Here is an 11,838-nt window from a genome sequence, read left to right on the forward strand (position 1 = left end):
TTTAATAACTTTTAAGTGTACAGTTCTGTGGCGATAAGTACGTGTACACTGTTCTGTAACCATCACCACCATCCATCTCCAGAACTTTTTCCTCTTCCCCAGCTGAAACTCTGTATACATTAAACGCTAACCTCCCATTCGTCCCCAGCCCCTGGCAACAGCCATCCTACTTTCTGTCCCTAAGAGTTTGACTACTCTAGGGACCTCATACAAGAGGAATCATTTATCCTTTTGTGACTGGCTTATTTCATATTTCCCATAGCATGGTATCTTCAAGGTTCATCCATGTCATGTGTGTCAGAACTTCATTCCTTCTTAAGGCTAAATAATATTCCACTGTATGTCTCTATCACATTTTGTTTATATATTCATCTGTCGATGGACACTGTTGCTTCCCCCTTTTTAATGCCACTATGTACATGAGTGTACAAGTAACTTTTCGAGTTCCTGCTTTCGATTGTTTTGTGTATATACCCAGAAATGGAATTGCTGGATCACATGGTAACTTCGTCTTTAATTTTTTAAGGAACTGCCATGCTGTTTTCCACAGAGGCTGCACCATTTTACATTCCCACCAACAATGCACAAAGCTTCCAATTTCTCCATATCCTCTTCAGCACTTGTTATTTTATTTTTCTTTTTTGTACTATCCATCCTAACTGGGTGTGCAGAGGTTTCCCATTGTGGTTTTGGTTTGCATTTCCCTAATGATTAGTGATGTCGAGCATCTTTTCTGTGCTTATTGGCCATTAGTATATCTTCTTTGGAGAAATGTCTATTCAAGTCCTTAGACAACGTAAGATTTTTTTAAAACTCCTATTCTTAATGCTCTGAAAGTTGTTATTGGGACCATTTCTCTGTGAGATTTCTTGCAGCCCATCCTGGGGCTAGATCTGCTGCCACCCAGACATTCCTGTGGGAACAGGAGGTGAGGAAACCATGAAGAGAAGTCTCGGCCAGCTTGGAACCTGGCCTGGAGGACTTTGCTCTCAGGAGTTCAAACCTTGAGAAATCCAGAAGCCTGAGTTGAGCTGGAGCCAGTTTCTGGATGGCTCAGCTCAGAATGCATGCCTCCCCCAAGAGATGCCAGTTTTGAGGGGGTTTCGCCTGGGCTGGGAGGGCAGCTGACCTAGTGCCTGGTGCTGGGAATGGGCAGTGCCCACCCCCAAAGCTGCCTTTGGGCTCCCAGTCACTTGAGATTTTCTGGGGAGAATTTGCTATCCACAGGCCCCATGACCACTAGGGTCACTTAGCACATGCTGAGACCTTTCTGCTGATAGGAAAGATTACAATCAGGTTTGTATCCAGAAGGTGGTGAGTTTATCATCTGTCTCAGTTCAGAGTTTATCATTACCAACCCACAAGGCCCATCTCCTGTTTTATTTATTTATTATCCCCCTTTATCCCTGGGCCCAGTTCTTGCCCCCATTCCTCCTTGACCCTACCAGGGGCGTCCATTCTACTGTGTTCGATGTGCTTCCTTGCACTTGTGTAAAGGATGTGTGTTTTCATGGGTATGTGTCTTGAACTAATATATACATTGTCCTGTGCTAATAAATCTCATTCTCCTTCTCGCTTTATCTTTCACTTAATGCGATGTTTTACAAACCAGTCCAGATCCCATGATGTATTTCTAATTCACAGAGGATTTCATCCTGGCTGTCACCTTTGGGAGATGGTCAACCAGGTGCCGCCATCTCCTGATACACCTTCACTCTTAAGATTTTTAACTGAGTCAAACAAATCAAACAAATCATCTGTATCTTTGCTTTTTTGTTTTTATCTTCATGAGAAGATATCAGACAAACCCAAATTGAGAGACATTCTATAAAATTACTGACCAGCATTCTTCAAAAGTTAAGGTCATGAAAAACAAGGCAAGACAGATACAATTGTAGCTTACAGGAATCTAGGGAGTAATGATGACTAAGTGCATCACAGTATCCTAATGGGATCCTGGAACAGAAAAGGCATTAGTGGAATGTTAATTTCTTAGTTTTGGTGAATATGCCATGGTTATATAAAATGTTAACATGAAGGGAAGCCGTGCTACATGAACTATCTCTACAATTCTTCTGCAATCTAAAATTATTCTTAAATAGAAGTTTAAAAAATACAGCTATATATGAAAAGCTTAAAGAAATAATAAAGCAATCACAGAGATGAGAAATAATAAAGCAACAAGAGAATACCAGGAATGAACAGACAGATTAATATTTTTTGAAATGAAAAATATAATTCTTAAAATATCAATTAGGCACAGATAAAGAGAAGTGGGAGTTAATAAACTCCAAAGGTGCAACACTGAGAGATAAGTAGAGAGAAAACATAAAGGAAGCACTAATTAAGAGATAGGAAGGTTAGACTAAAAAGCTCTATTATAAGCAAATGTATATAATCAGATCCTCAAAAATGGAGAATAGAGAGAATGACGGAAAGAAAATATTTAAAGGATAATGGCTGTGAAGTTTTTAGAACTAGTGAAAAACATGATATTAGAGGTTTAGGAACAGAAATGCATACTTAGCAGGATAAATAAAAATAAATCCATACCTAGACACAGCTCAGTAAAACTGAAGACACAAAAGACAAAGGTAAGATCTTAAAGACAGCCAGAGAGAAAGGAGGGGTGGTCCACGAAGGATCCACAATTAGAAAGACAGTGGACTCCTCAGCAGCAACACAGAAGTCAGAAGATAGTGAATATAATCTTGCAAATGTGGATAGAAAATAACTATCAACCTAGAGTTATGAACCCATAAAACTATCTTCCAAGATTGAGGGTGATAAAAATTGAGAGTTTACCATCAAGAAACCTGCACTATAGGGGAAAAAATGACTTCACAAGAGCAGTCTAAGATTTAAGATGAAAGAGGGTGTGCTGAGTAAGTAAATGGAAATAACATTATATACACCAAACAACCATTGTCTTTAAAAATAATAATGGTAATTTTTATAGATTTTATCAACCTCAGAGGTTGTGCCAGTTTACATAGCCACCAGCAACATAAGAAAATACCCATTTCTCCAACTCTCTGATAACCTATTACCAGACTTTATGATTTTTACTAAGCAAATAGGTAAAAATGTTATCTCAGTGAGTTTTAATTTACATTTCTTTTAGCATGAATCTGTTGACATAGTTATTCTTTCCTAATTTTTTGCCTTTGCCTGTGATTATAGTGTCTTTTGCCCCAGAGAATTTGTTTAATTTTATGTAGTACCATTTTCTCCTATTTTTTTTTTTTAAAAGAATTACTGTGTTTTTTTTGGGCTGCATTGGGTCTTCGTTGCTGTGTGCAGGCTTTCTCTAGTTGCGGCGAGCGGGGGCTACTGTTCATCGTGGTGCGTGGGCTTCTCATTGCGGTGGCTTCTCTTGTTGCGAAGCACGGGCTCTAGGCGCATGGCCTTCAGTAGTTGTGGCACGTGAGTTCAGTAGTTGTGGCACACGGGCTTAGTTGCTCCGCAGCACATGGGATCTTCCCGGACCAGGGCTCGAACCCGTGTTCCCTGCATTGGCAGGTGGATTCTTAACCACTTTGCCACCAGGGAAGCCCTCTCCTTTTCTTTTAAGGCTCCTGGGTATTGTGCCATACTTTGAAGTGCTTTCTCATCTGCAAAATTATTTTTTAACTCTTCCATTGCTTCTTCATTATTTTGTGGTTTCAGTGTTTTAATATTTACATATTTGGTCCATCTCAGAATTCTTTTGCTGTGAAGTATATGGTATTGATAAAACTCTTATTTTTTTTTTTCAGATGACTACCCTGTTTGCCTAGCAGTTTTATATTGAATAGTTTTCCTCCGCTGAGTTGGAATTGTGACTTTATCGTATCCTAAATTCCCTTGTATTTCAATCTTTTCCTGTACTTTCTATTCTGTTCCATTGATCTGTCTCGCCCTGTGCCTGTACTACACTAGTTTAATTATAATAGGCATGATAAGATAAGACATTTTAATCACTGATAAGTCTGGTTCCCTCTCATTTGTCCTGGATATTCCTACTTGTTTGGTTAAAAAAAAAATCCTGCTGGTATTTTTTTTTAATTGAGGTAACATTGATTTATAATATTTAACCTGTTGGTATTTTTATTGGACTCTTGTTAAATTTATACAAGCTAGAGTAATGGACTTTCTAAAAATGTGGAATTTTTTTCTGTTTGTTCAAATCGTCTTTAGTATCCCTTAGTAGAATTTTAAAGTTTTATTAATAAATATATTGCATAAATCTCATTAAGTTTATTTCTAATTTTTCCATTTTATGTTGTTTTGTAATTGTAAATAGATTTTCTTTTATTAAATTTTTTAATTGAAGTATAGTTGATTTACAATGTTGTGTTAATTTCTGCTGTACAGCAAAGTGATTCAGTTATATATACATACACACACATATATATATTCTTTTTTATATTCTTTTCCATTATGGTTTATCACAGGATATTGAATATAGTTCCCTGTGCTATAAAGTAGGACCTTGCTGTTTATCCATTCTATATACAATAGTTTGCATTTGCTAACCCCAAACTCCCAATCCATCCCCCTCAACCCCTCCCCCTTGGCAACCACAAGTCTGTTCTTTTTTTTTAAATTTATTTATTTTTGGCTGCATTGGGTCTTCGTTGTTGCACACAGGCTTTCTCCAGTTGCAGCAAGCGGGGCTACTCTTTGTTGCGGTGTGCAGGCCTCTCATTGCAGTGGCTTCTCTTGTTGCAGAGCATGGGCTCTAGGTGCACAGGCTTTAGTAGTTGTGGCTCGCGGGCTCTAGAGCACAGGCTCAGTAGCTGTGGTGCATGGGCTTAGTTGCTCTGCGTCATGTGGGATCTTCCCGGACCAGGGATCGAACCCGTGTCCCCTGTATTGGCAGGCAGATTCTTAACCACTATGCCACCAGGGAAGTCCCACAAGTCTCTTCTTTATGTCTGTAAGTCTAGATATGTTCATTTGTGTCATGTTGTAGATTCCACATATAAGTAATAGCACATTGTATTTGTTTTTCTCTTTCTGACTTACTTCACTTAGTATAATTTCTAGGTTCATCCATGTTGCTGCAAATGGCATTACTTCATTCCTTTTATGGCTGAGTATTATTCCATTGTATATATGTACCACATCTTCTTTATCCATTCATCTGTCGATGGACATTCAGGTTGCCTCCATGTCTTGGGTATTGTGAATAGTGCTGCTGTGAACACAGGGGTGCATGTGTCTTTTCAAATTATAGACTTGTCCAAATATTTTTCCAGGAGTGGGATTGCTTGATCATATGGCAACTCTATTTTTAGTTTTTTGAGGAACTTCCTTACTGTTCTCCATAGTGGCTGTATCAATTTACATTCTCACCAACAGTGTAGGAGGGTTCCCTTTTCTCCACAACCTCTCCAGCATTTATTATTTGTAGACCTTTTAATGATGGCCATTCTGACTGGTGTGAGGTGGTACCTTATTGTAGTTTTGATTCGCATTTCCCTAATAATTAGCAATGTTGAACATCTTTTCACATGCCTGTTGGCATCTGTATGTCTTCTTTGGAGAAATGTCTATTTAGGTCTTCTGCCCATTTTTCGATTGAGTTTTTTTTGTTGTTGTTTTTGAGTTGTATGAGCTGTTTGTATATTTTGGAAATTAAGCCCTTATCAGCCACATCATTTGCAAATATTTTCTCCCAGTGCATAGGTTGTCTTTTCGTTTTGTTTATGGTTTCCTTTGCTGTACAGAAGCCTGTAAGTTTGATTAGGTCCCATTTGTTTATCTTTGTTTTATTTCTATTGCCTTGGGAGACTGACCTAAGAAAACATTGGTATGATTTATGCAGAGAATGTTTCACCTATATTCCCTTCTAGGAGTTTTATGGTGTCAGGTCTTATGTTTAAGTCTTTAAGCCATTTTGAGTTTATTTTTGTGTCTGGTGTGAGGGAGTGTTCTAACTTCATTGATTTATATGTGGCTGTCCAACTTTGCCAACACCGCTCGCTGAAGAGATTGTCTTTTCCCCAGTGTGTGTTCTTGCCTCCTTTGTTGAAGAGTAATTATTCATAGGTGTGTGGGTTTATTTCTGGGCTCTCTATTCTGTTCCATTGATCCATATTTCTGGTTTTGTGCCAATACCATGCTGTTTTGATTACTGTAGGTTTGTAGTATTGTCTGAAGTCTGGGAGGGTTATGCCTCCTGCTTTGTTCTTTTTTCTTAGGATTGCTTTGGCAATTCTGGGTCTTTTTTGGTTCCATATAAATTTTAGGAGTATTTGTTTTAGTTCTATGAAAAATGCCATGAGTAATCTGATAGGGATCACATTAAATCTGTAGATTGCTTTGTGTAGTATGGCCATTTTAACAATACTGATTCCTCCAATCCAAGAGCATGGGTTATCTTTCTATTTCTTTGAATCACCTTCACTTTCCTTTATTAATGTTTTATAATTCTCAGTATATAAGTCTTCTCGTCCTTGGTGAGATTTATTCCTAAGTATTTTATTTTTTTGCTGCAATTTTAAAAGGGATTGTTTGTTTTCAGTTCTTTTCTGATATTTCATTGTTAGTGTAAAGAAATGCAACCAACTTCTGTATGTTAATCTTGTATCCTGCTACTTTGCTGAATTTGTTTATCAGTTCTAGTAGTTTTTGTGTGCAGTGTTTACGGTTTTCTATATATAGTATCATGTCATCTGCATGTAATGACAATTTTAACTCTTCCCTTCCAATTTGGATACATTTTATCTCTTTTTCATGTCTAATTGCTGTGGCTAGGGCTTCCAATACTATGTTGAATAGAAGTGGTGAGAATGGTCATCCTTGTCTTGTTCCAGATTTTAGTAGGAAGGCTTTCAACTTTTCACCATTGAGCATTATATTGGCTGTGGGTTTGTCATAGATAGCTTTTATTATGTTGAGATATGTTCCTTCTATGCCCACTTTGGTAATAGTTTTTATCATAAATTGATGTTGAATTTTATCAAATGCTTTTTCTACATCTATTGAGATGATCATTTGATCTTTGTCCTGTCTTTTGTTGATGTGGTGTATCACATTGATTGATTTGCATATGTTGAACCATCCTTGCAACCCTGGGCTGGATCCAACTTGGTCGTGGTGTATGATCTTTTTAAGTGTTGGTTTATGGTTTGCTAATGTTTTGTTGAGAATTTTTGCATTTATATTCATCAAAGATATTGACTTGTAATTTTCTTTTTTGCTGTGTCTTTGTCTGGTTTTGGTATCAGGGTGATGGTGGCTTCATAGAATGTCTTTGGGAGTGTTCCCTCCTCTCCAATCTTTTGAAAGAGTTTGAGAAGGATCAGTGTAAGTTCTTAATTTTATGTTTGGTAGAATTCGCCTGTGAAGCCATCTGGTCCTGGACTTTTGTTTGTAGGGAGTTTTTTAAATTACAGATTCTTAAATAGATTATTTTCTTCCATTAGTTTTTCTAACTAGCTGTTGTTTGTAAATGTGAAATCTACAGTTTCTGAATATTAATTTTAAACCAGAAGTCTTACTGCATTATTTTGCTACTTGTAATATTTTCTTTTTAATAAATGTTTTTTTTAAAAAAAAAAAAGCAGTTTTAGGTTCACAGAAAAATTGAATGGAAAATATAAAGAGTCCTCATATACCCCCTGTCCCTGCCCTTTCCCTGCCACATACACAAGCTCCCTCACCATCAATATCCTATATCAGAGTGATACATTTATTACAAATGATGAACCAACATTGACATATTACCAACCAAAATCCATAGTTTACATTAGAGTTCACTCTCTGTGTTGCACATTCTATGGATTTTAACAAGTGCATAATGACATGTATCTATCATTATAGTATCATACAGAATAGTTGCCCTGGCCTAAAAATTCTGTACTCCATCTATTCAATCCTCCCCTGCCGTGAACCTCTGGTAACCACTGATGTTTATACTACTTCTATAGTTTTGCCTTTTCCAGAATATTATACAGTTGAGATCAGTATACAGTTGGCTACAGTATGTAGCCTGTTTAGATTGGCTTCTTTCACTTAGCAATATGCACTTAAGCTTCCTCCATGTCTTTTCATGGTTTGATGGCTCACTTCTTTTTAGCACTGAATAATATTCCATTGCCTGCCTCTACCACAGTTTATTCATCCATTCATCTACTGAAGGCCATCTTGGTTGCTACCGAGTTTTGGCAATCACGAATCAAGCTGCTATAAACATTTGTGTGCAGTTTTTCATGTGGACATACGTTTTCAACTCATTTATGTAAATACCAAGGAACACAATGCTGGATTGTATGATAATAATATGTTTAGTTTTGTAAGGAACCACCAAACTGTCTTCCAGAGTAGCTGTACCCTTTTGCATTCCCATGAGCAACGAATGAGAGTTCCTATTGTGCCACATCCTCACCAGCATTTGGTGTTTAATACATTTTGAGTCAAATCTTTTGGGTTTTCCAGGTATAAAATTATGCTATCTGGAAATAATAATTTTTCCTCCTGCTTTCTGAGTTCTATACTTCTATGTTCTACTCTTGTCAAATCACATTGGCTACTACATACAGAAAAATGGATGTAGCTGTAAAATAACAGCTGTAAAAGTGGACAAATCTCTCTTGTTCCTGACTTTGAGTTGGGAGAGCTTCTCTCTACTAAGCACAATGCTGCCTTTGATATTGAGAAAAATATATTTTATCATGTTAAGGAAGTATATACCTACTCCTATTTTATTGAGTGTTTACCAAGATTCAGTTGTTGAATTTTTCAGCCTTTATAGAGGTAATCATATGATTCTCTTTTGATCTATTAATATGGTAAATTATATTGATGGATTTCCTAATATTAAATGATTCTCATATTTCTGGAAGATAGCTATTTTTTTTTTAATTACTTGAATTCTTCGTACACAAAGAAACTTTCTTATTTGAACCCTTGTCTCTGAAAAAAAAGTTAAATGTGCAAATACAAAGAAGCTACTCATCAAGTGCTCCTGTTCCTTTAATAGATCCAAGTTGATTTATGTATGAAAAACCTGGTTCCTTATGGCTGGAGAGGCACAGAAAATGGCCCAAAGGAAACCCCTCCCCGCCAATACAAATATGAAGCTTTGCTTAGCTTTAGGTCAGACAAGGGGGGCTCTTTGCCTGAGGACCATCCCTGGGCCCAGGGAGCTATGAGGCCTGGAGCCCCACCTAGCCTTCAGGTGAGTCACTCCCACCTCTTAGGGTCACCAGTCAATTCTGTTAATGATCTGAGATCTGTTTCTCAACTTCTTTCACTATGCTGGGGGCCCAAGGCCGGCACTCCTCATGAGGGAATGAGGGAACGGGAAGCAAAGAACAAAGGTCAGCATCATCTGGGCATGGTATGTCGTTTGAGTTTCTTGGGAAATGGCTTTCTGGGCTCAGCAAGGAAATTTGAACTCATGGAAAATGGGAGACCTTCACTTCTACAGAGCAAATCCCTGTGATCACCAGCCTACTGCTTCTCTGTGTCTCTGGCTCTGTCCTTAACTCTGATGCTGACCTTCTAGCTCTCTCTTCCCAGCTTGGATGGGCCCTTGTCCCTAAGTCTCTGGCGGCGAGTCCAGCAGCCTAGGCCATCCACATCATAGATACAGCCCAGGCTTCCTAAAGGCTTCAACTGGTGAGTCCCTGCTTTGCTGAGACAGAGCCAAAAGGAAACAGCCCAAGGCAGGCAGCACCACAAAACTTAGGCGGAACCATATGAAACTGTCAACAATCAGCTAGTTTTGACTTTCAAAAAACAGCACTGTTACATGGTTCAAACACAAATGCTGCCTTTGAGATCGAAATAGTCACAGAACCAAATCTGTGGTGCCACCCAGTGGTCGGAACAAGCAAATGGTGCTTGTTTCATTAATCATGATGGTGATGATAACAGAATAACATTTCTGTTATCTGAAATAACAGGTGGGAGTTCCCACTACGTGCTGGGAGTTAGAGCTTTACACAAGTGATTATTTAATGCTATTGTGGTTTATGGTAATAATTACTTATTTTTATATACTACAAACAGCTCTTCTGAGGTAGGCAGTAGGTATTACTCTCCCCATTTTATAGGTGAGAAAAATGAGGCTCAGGGGATTTAAGCAAGTGATGCAGGATCACACAGCTGAGGGAGGCAGACCTAGGTCACACTCTTCACATTCTGTGGTTTCCCTTCCCGTTTTAGGGAGAAGATGAGGCTTCCACGCTGGAAATCGAAACTCGCAGAGGTCCCAGGCAAAGCTGATCCCGGTGCACACACCTGATGTCTGAGCACTTCGTGTCATACAGGAGCAGAAGATGTTAGTAGAACCATTAAGGTAGGCCATTAAATCAATAGTTTTAAAAACTGATATTAAAAGAAGTTTATTAAAAATTTAAAAACTGTATAATTTTTTTAAAATTATACACATATAAGCACTTCCCTGGTGGCGCAGTGGTTAAGAATCCGCCTGCCAGTGCAGGGGACATGGATTCAAGCCCTGGTCTGGGAAGATCCCACATGCCACAGAGCAACTAAGCCCGCGAGCCACAACAACTAAGCCTGCGAGCCACAACTACTGAGCCTGCGTGCCACAACTACTGAAGCCCACGCACCTAGAGCCTGTGCTCCACAACAAGGGAAGCTACCACAATGAGAAGCCTGCGCATGCAACGAAGAGTAGCCCCCGCTCACCACAACTAGAGAAAGCCTGCTCACAGCAACGAAGACCCAATGCAGCCAAAAATAATAAATAAATCAATAAAATTTATTTTTAAAAAAAAGAAAGAAAAATCACCACTAAAAAAAAAATTGATGAAGTAATTGTCAGCTTAGTGAAGTTCACTCTGGAAAATTCTGTCCAAAAATTAATCAGGATTTGTGTAACTTGGATTAAGTGTTTTAATTCAAATCTTCCTTTGGGGTAAAAAGTGTCCTTTAAATCAAATGGCCAAATACTCCCTCCCATGATGCCATGGCTGCCTCCTCCCATCCTTTGCCTGGGGGCCAAGAGAAGAAGCTGTTTTGTTAGGCAGGCTGAGGAAATGGTAAAGCAGGCAGGATGCCCCACCACCACCAAGGCTCCTGAGCTGGTTGGGCACAGCGAATCGGGAGGGCATCACAATGGCCAAGCCATGGGATACTGGTCAGAGCCATCCTGGCCAGAGAGGGCCAGGACTATTTCAAGTGACTTACCTCCAAGACATTAGAGCTTTGCGGTTTTCTAGAGACGACAGTGTCATTTTACAGATGGAGAAGCTGGAGCACAGACAAAGGAACCAGCCTGCCCAGGGTCACACATCTGTCTAGTTGGTGGCAGAGCCAGGTCATTACCCAGGTGCTGACTCCCCATCCCGGCTCCTTGTAGCCCCCGGATGAGATGGGAAACACTGTTGCCACAACTGACCTGTGACTTGTGAGCTAGGAAAACCACAGGAGGACCTGAGCCAGGACCTCAGCTGTTCTGGAGCCTGCACCACCTGAGAATTTCGTCCCGCTCCATGTGGGCCCAGGGCAGAGAGAGGAGGAGCTGAAGACAGTTCCAGCACAGGCTCTGCACCTGTCTTTCAGTTTCCTAGAGTCTAGTCCTGATTTCAGATGTTGACAAGGAGGAGGAGGAAGATGAACGAGGAGGGGGGACAAAGGAAGAGCAGGGGGGACTGGAGGACTGGAAGAAGGGGACCCTGACCAGAGAAGAGAAGGCCTCGGTGTTACCTGGTTACATCTTCAGGCTTAGGAAGGGCTCTCATGCCAGGCTGCTGCTTCTCATGTAAGCTTTGTATATCCATCTGAACTTTTTTATCGGTGCCCATGTATTACTTTGATTAAAAACGTAGGCTAAAGCAGGAAAGACTTCAATTAGACACAAGGAAACTGAAGGGT

Source organism: Balaenoptera musculus, chromosome 4 (assembly GCF_009873245.2).
Source record: "Balaenoptera musculus isolate JJ_BM4_2016_0621 chromosome 4, mBalMus1.pri.v3, whole genome shotgun sequence".
Lineage (NCBI taxonomy): Eukaryota > Metazoa > Chordata > Mammalia > Artiodactyla > Balaenopteridae > Balaenoptera > Balaenoptera musculus.